Below are 7,946 nucleotides of genomic sequence, written 5' to 3'. Positions count from 1 at the left end.
ACTGAAACCCAAATCTGAGACATTTATGAGACTGTCCAATAAGAAGATTAAAACTTCCCCCACTGTACTAAAGGTGTGACAATTTGTAGACAGACAGAATAGGCCTATATGGAACATGTTAGTTTAAATGTTTGGGATTTTTTTTTATATGTATATACATAAATATAATTAAAAAGTTCATCTATGTGGTATGATGCACACAAATAAAATGAGTTAAAGAAACTTTTAAGGGAGAAGAACAAGCATTTAGTGATATTGGTACTGATTTTCATTTGTAGTCTTATTATGTTTAATTTCACAGAACTTCAGTGATTTAACTTTAAAACTGTGCTCCAAGAAGCCATATTCATAAACTTTAAAGGGTTAGTTCAACCAAAAAGGAAATTTCTGTCATTAATTACTCACCCTCATGTCGTTCCTCCATTGACAGGAAGATAATTAACACTTTCACATGCCCAGAAAGGTACTAAAAACATATTTAAAGCAGTTGACTAAGTTGTTCAATCTTAATGTTATAAAGTGACGAGAATTTTGTGTGCCAAAAAAAACAAAATAGCAACTTAGTGTCCATCTAGTGATGGGTGCCCTTACGAAAAACTAGTATACTTCAAGTTCATTTGATCAAGTATACTAAAGTAATGTTCAAGTATATTTTTTAAGTATACTTTATGTAGTAAGTATAATATCAATGTACTAGTAGTAAACTTGTAAGTGTACTATTTTAATACCGCTTGGGACTAAATTGGCCCAATTGAAGTATACGTTTAAGTGTACTATAAGTGTAACAGTAGTAAACTTTAACTAGTTCACAGCTATGTTTCTCATTTGTACTGCATCTGTACTAAAAGTGAACTTATACTAGTATACTAGTAGTTTACTATTTTAATACTAGTAGTAGCTACATTTTTAGTATACAAAAGTACACTTTGAAATATACTCTCAGTAAACTGCTAGTTTAGTGCAAGTATACTTTTAAGTTTTCTTTAAGTGAACATGACATCACACTTATAGTTTACTTTTTATATATTATTTTTGCACTTTAAGCATACTTCTATGTTCCTGTATTATTTTTTATACTTGAAATACCTTGAACTGTACTTTAACTCTTTCCATTTTAAAAACATTTTATTCTAGCTTCATGAATCCTTTTTATCAACACTTAAATATAAGTAAGTTTAATTTTTTTTAATTTTTTTTTATTTAAAGTAGATCGAGTCCATAAACAAGTCCACGTATAGGCCAAATATACTTAGACTTTTGTCAAGTATACTTTAGTGCAATTTTGAGTATATATCTCAGAAGTTCATAAAGTATATTTCTGAGAAGTATATAAAGAGTAGACTGAAAGTATACTTTCTTATTTTTAGTTTAAAAGAAGTATACTAATTGCACACTTGAATAAACTTCTTTTTCGTAAGGGTGATTTCAAAACACTGCTTCATGAAGCTTTACAAATCTTTTATTTCGAATCAGTGGTTCGGAGCGTCTATCAAACTGCCAAAGTCACGTGATTTCAGTGAACGAGGCCTTGTTACATCATAAGTGTTTCGAACCGTTTAAAAATTTCAATAGTTCACGTGACTTTGGCAGTTTGATACACGCTCCAAACCACTGATTCGAAACAAAAGATTTGTAAAGCTCCAAAGCTTCATGAAGCAGTCTTTTGAAATCGCCCATCACTAGATATTGCTGAAAAAAGTCATTATTTTGTTTGTTTGGTTTTGTTTTTTGCACACAAAAAGTAAATAAATATTATTAAAAAAGTAAAACAATGTGTTGTTATTTTTTGTCAGTTAATGAAGAAGGGAGGCAGGCGGTGCAGATAAAGAACAGGCTGAACAAAACTAGCTACAACATAATAAACCAGAATTGTGATTCATCATAGACATGGTGCCGCGATACTCTTGCTCATGTGGTATGGCTGTTTTTCATACAGTGAAAAAGAGAATTGATCCATAAAATCAACAGAGGAGAAATGAGCAGGTGCCAATCACTGAACACCTGGTATGCAAACTTTTTAGAAAGAATGGAAGAGAAAATTACAATGAATCATTAAGATTTATTGTTTTGTTTTATTGACTTTTCAGCATTACCGCAGGTTCACAAAAGAAAAGTGAATTATTTTGCTGTTACAATGACGATGTCCATACATATCTACAAACTAAATTGAAATGCATGCAATATCCAACCATCAAACCATCCCAAGAATAATTTCATAAAATCCACCATCATTAAAAATTCTAAACATATGTATTCTAAAATCCGTAATCATTTAAAAGTCAGTACAAATAAGAAATTGGTGATTGATTTGAAAAACAACCAAATAGCTACATTTATAATAAATATATCAGATAAACACACTAATAATGAACTTAAAATAAATAAGATTTCTTCATGGACACATTGGCTGCTGTTGTTCACTGACTTTCTGATCTACAGCTGCAAGAAAAAGTATGTGAACCATGTGCAGAATCTGTGAAAATTTTAACAAAATGCATGTTATTTTTTATTTAGTACTGTCCTGAGTAAGATATTTTACATAAAATATGTTTACATATAGTCCAAAAGACAAAAAAAAAAAAAAGACAAAAAAAAGCTTAATTTATTAAAATGGCCAGGTCAAAAGTTTGTGAACGATTGGCTCTTAATACTGTGTGTCATTACTTGGATGATCCATGACTGTTTTTGTTGTTGTTGTTTGTTTGTTTGTTTGTTTTTGTTTTGTTTTTGTTTTTTTTTAGCTCTGTTCTTCAGAAAAATCCTCCAGGTCCTTCAGATTCTTCAGATTTCCAGCATCTTTTGCATATTTTAACCCTTTCCAGCAGTGACTGTATGATTTTGAGATTCATCTTTTCACACAACTGAGGGACTCAAACACAACTATTAAAAAAAGGTTCAAACATTCACTGATGCTCCAGAAGGAAACATGACGCATTAAGAGTCGGGGGGTGAAAACTTTTGGAATTTGAAGATCAAGGTAAATTGTACTTAATTTGTCTTCCGGGAAACATGCAAGTAGCTTCTGTTGCTTTCAAAGTGCACTAAATGGGAAAAAAATAAATAAATAAATATATATGTATATATTTCAACAAAATAAGAAAAATTTGGACATCTTCATCCTGTTCAAAAGTTTTCACCCATTTAACACAGATAAAAAATCCCATTCATTATTAAAAGTTATAAAAATAAATAAATAAATAAAACTAGGTGTAGTTATATTTTCTACAGGTTTAATGGAGAACAGAGGCAGGAGAGTTTTCCAGCCTGGTGCAGATAAAGAACAGGCTGAACAAAACTAGCTAGAACATAACAAATCAGAGCAGGATACCAAAGTGACATAATGTATTGCTGTCTCAGAATGTTAAAGAATGCAGAGATAGCAACTGGCACATATGTGATAACCAAGGTCACAGTAGTTATTAGAATGAAATAAAACGCTCTTCTCTTCATGTGGTTTTCCTCCCCTCTCTCTCTCCCTCTCTCTCCTGGTCCTGACTGCTTCAGAGCTCTGAGAACAGCCACAAGACAAAACAACTGGATGCAGAAGACGAATAGGAACTGCATGAAGAAGAACCATGTGTGTGCAATTATGGTAGATAACAAAAATATGATCAGGCAGACCAAACAGGATCCAAGAGTGATTATCCAGGCAACAGTGCAGCAGATCACTCTATATCTGAGAGGTTTGTACTTCAGAAAGGTTACAGGATGAACCACTGCCAGGTAACGCTCAACACAGATCAGACACTGAAACAGAGGACGACCAGTGATGGTAAGTCCTTGTAAAAAATGTGCTAATGGGAGGAGACTTGAAATAAAATGTGACAATATAAAGAAAAGAAAGTCCACACAGATACAAATCTCACAACAAGAGAGATTGAGGATGAAGAATCCTGAAGCAACTCCATGTCCAGTTCCTGTGATGATGAGCCATATAACATATGAGTGTACAGGAAGACCAAACAAGACACTGATGCAGAATATATACATTTCGACACTGTCCACTATCCACATGGAAGGGGTTGTGGAGTTGGTGGAAGCTTCTGTTGTGGTGGAGTTCATTTCCTTCTCGTCTGTCTGAGCTGCACAGGAGCTTACAAAACGTAACTGATATTGCTAATAGAGGAGAGAATTACAAATGTACCGGGTTATTCAGACTGCAGCTCAACATGAACTAAGAAAGTAGACTGAATATGCAATTATAGAGACAAACAAATTAATTAATTAATAGTTCATTTTAAAATCTAGAGTATTGTAAAATCCAGCTTATTGTATCTAACAGATGAAGATAAGAATATACAGAAAGAAGGAACAAAATTAAGACATTTGCAGAATGAAATGAGAGATAGAAGAGAAGAAGCAGAAGAGCATAGGGAAACTTACATCCCACTCAAACTTATGTTTTGGTCTAATAAGAAAAGGTCAAATGGATTTATCCATTATGTCATAGACTGGTGAGATGTCAAAAATGGATGAAAATAAATATAGGAGTTGTTTTGACACCCTTAAAGGGATAGTTCACCCAAAAATGAAAATTGGATGTTTATCTGCTTACCCCCAGCGCATCCAAGATGTAGGTGACTTTGTTTCTTCAGTAGAACACAAATGATTTTTAACTCCAACCGTTGCCGTCTGTCAGTCGTATAATGTGTGTCAATGGAAACTTATTTTATAAGAGTAAATAAAACTTGCTTAGACAAATCCAAATTAAACCCTGCGGCTCATGACGACACATTGATGTCCTAAAACACGAAACGATCGGTTTCTATATTTTCTGATATTTATATCATTTTTTACCTCTAAAACACTACTATGTCCAACTGCGTTCAGCACTCGCTTAGTGAGGTCTGATCGTGCTCTGACAACGGCAGTGATGTCTCGCACTCAAGAGCACTTTGAAGAACAATTGAATATAACAAGCATACATACTCTTAAATATAAAAGAAGAATAACCATAAAGGGTACAATAAAGAGTAAATGCTTGAAAATATGATGAGGATTAATATATAGAGTAGGAGTACATGAATATATGAAATCAAAAGTAATATTGATAAATCATAAGCCATAAATGATTAACATAAAATATGAATAAAATGCATGAATATGAATATTGAAAATTTTGGATCCACCAGTTCTGTTTTGTTCAAGTTATGCATCTAATATGCCCATTAACCCCTTTAATATGATTGATGACCACAGCAACATTGTCATATATCATTCAGCAGTAAAAAGCAAAATAATTAAATTTAAAATAGGAGTTAATCACCTGAAGAGTGAATGTCCAGTCTCTCTGGATGTGTATAAATCTCTGTTCTGTGTTTTACAGACTGACTACACTGCATTTATAAGAATATATGTGCATGACTTCATCTGCTACACGTCACAAAAAACATCAGATATGCAAATATCAAAAGGAAAAAAGAAGGTTTTAAAGATATATACTGTAACACAATTTCACTTTACTGAAAGCATTTGTATCACGAATGAATCAGAAATTAATCAAAATTTCATTTTTTTATATGAATATAGTACTTGAAAATTATAACCAAAAGGTGAAAAAAGAGGGAATAAACTCCAGGGCTGCAATGATAATAAAAAAAAAAGAATAAATAAAATACATTCTGCACATTACTGTAACAACATGTGTAGTTATTCATTATAGTAAATTACAGTGATGTACACATGTACAATGTACAGTGATGTAGTGGGGCTGAACACCTGGGTGGAATTTCAGCTAAAATTGCAATTAGCTTGTAATGATTTTTTTTTTTTTAATTTTTGGCTATAAAATTGAGAATATTTTAAAATAATTACTGCATAAATGCTTGGAATTTGCCATCATTCTGTTTTGAATGTGTTTTTAATCATTTTGAATGCAGTGTGTTAGCATTAGAAAAATGTGATGAAAATACATAGTATTTTGCATGTTGTGGAGTACGAATGGGGAAAGAGTTCCTGAATTTTGAAAAGTGTGGTCACTGAATGCATTTTGTCTGAAAGCAATGAAAAATGGTTCACAGTTTGGTCTGCATTGACTTCTGTTTCGCTGACTGTGTGAAGAGTTTTGAAAATGTGGTTTCGGTATTGAACAATGCTTGTTAGCAACTGAAAAAAACTGTAAAGCAATATCAAAAGCAAAGTTGTGATTCATCATAGACACAGTGCCACAATACTCTTGCTCATGTGGTATGACTGTTTTTTATACAGCAAAAAAGAGAAATGGTCCATAAAACTCAACAGAGAAGAAAATGCAGGTGCCAATCACTGAACACCTGGTATGCAAACTTTATACATTTAGAAAGAATGGAAGAGAAAATTACATGGAATCATTGATTAAGATTTATTGGAAAAAGAAGCAAATATCTACCATTTATATATATATATATATATATATATATATATATCAATGATCAATGATTCCATGTAATTTTCTCTTCCATCCATATATATATGTGTGTGTGTGTGTGTGTGTGTGTCATTTGCACACACTGTATGAGAGTAAAAATAGTATAAAGCAGTATAAAAATAAAAATAAACAGCCATTTAAGAGGACAGAGCCAATTCAGCTGAAAGAACAAAAATGTAACAAAAAAATAAAAATGGCATTCATTAATAAAAGTTATCCAAAAATTAAATAATAAAACTTGGTTTAATTGCATTTTCTACAGGTTTTATGGAGAACTGAAGCAGGAGAGTTTTCCAGCCTGGTGCAGATAAAGAACAGGCTGAACAAAACTAGCTAGAACATTACAAATCACAGCAGGATACCAAAATGACAAACTGTATTGCTGTCTCAGAATGGTAAAGAATCCAGACATAGTAACTGGCACATATGTGATAACCAAGGTCACAGTAGTTATTATAATGAGATAAAACGCTCTTCTCTTCATGTGGTTTTCCTCCTCTCTCTCTCTCCTTCTCTCTCCTGGTCCTGACTGCTTCAGAGCTCTGAGAACAGCCACAAGACAAAACAACTGGATGAAGAAGAAGAGTAGGAACTGCATCAAGAACCATGTGTGTACAGTTATGGTAGATAACAAAAATATGATCAGGCAGACCAAACAGGATCCAAGAGTGATTATCCAGGCCACAGTGCAGCAGATCACTTTATATCTGAGAGGTTTGAACTTCAGAAAGGTTACAGGATGAACCACTGCCAGGTAACGCTCAACACAGATCAGACACTGAAACAGAGGACGACCCGTCATGGTAAGACCTTGTAAAAAAAAGTGCTAATGGGAAGCGACTTGAAATAAAATGTGACAATACAAAGAAAAGAAAATCCACACAGATACAAATCTCACAACAAGAGAGATTGAGGATGAAGAATCCTGAAGCAACTCCATGTCCAGTTCCTGTGATGATGAGCCATATAACATAGGACTGTACAAGAAGACCAAACAAGACATTGATGCAGAATATATATATTTGGCCACTGTCCATTATCCAGATAGAAGGGGTTGTGGAGTTGGTGGAAGCTTCTGTTGTGGTGGAGTTCATTTCCTTCTCGTCTGTCTGAGCCGCACAGGAGCTTACAAAACCTAACTGATATTGCTAATAGAGGAGAGAATTACAAATGTACCGGGTTATTCAGACTGCAGTTCAACATGAACAAGATAAGAAAGTAGACTGAATATGCAATTTTGTGATGGAAAGTTCTATTCAAAAGGACCTGAAACAAGTCATTTAAAATTGTAAGGTTGCGCTACAATAATCCTTATCCTAGAACTAATTAAATAATAATATTTCTATGTCTATCCATATTTTTGGGTAATTCACGGTCCTGTACAATGTTTTTGTGAAAATAAATAAAAATGCTGCTGCAAGTACAGTAATTTGGCCATTTTATCTTTTATTTGTAATTTCCTGATCTTTGATGGTCGTCGTGTGTAGAGAATGTCACTTTGTTATGTAGAGCTTTATTATATACTGAAATATTTTCGAGT

Source organism: Megalobrama amblycephala, unplaced genomic scaffold, assembly GCF_018812025.1.
Source record: "Megalobrama amblycephala isolate DHTTF-2021 unplaced genomic scaffold, ASM1881202v1 scaffold532, whole genome shotgun sequence".
NCBI lineage: Eukaryota > Metazoa > Chordata > Actinopteri > Cypriniformes > Xenocyprididae > Megalobrama > Megalobrama amblycephala.
This window is presented reverse-complemented; position numbering follows the sequence as displayed.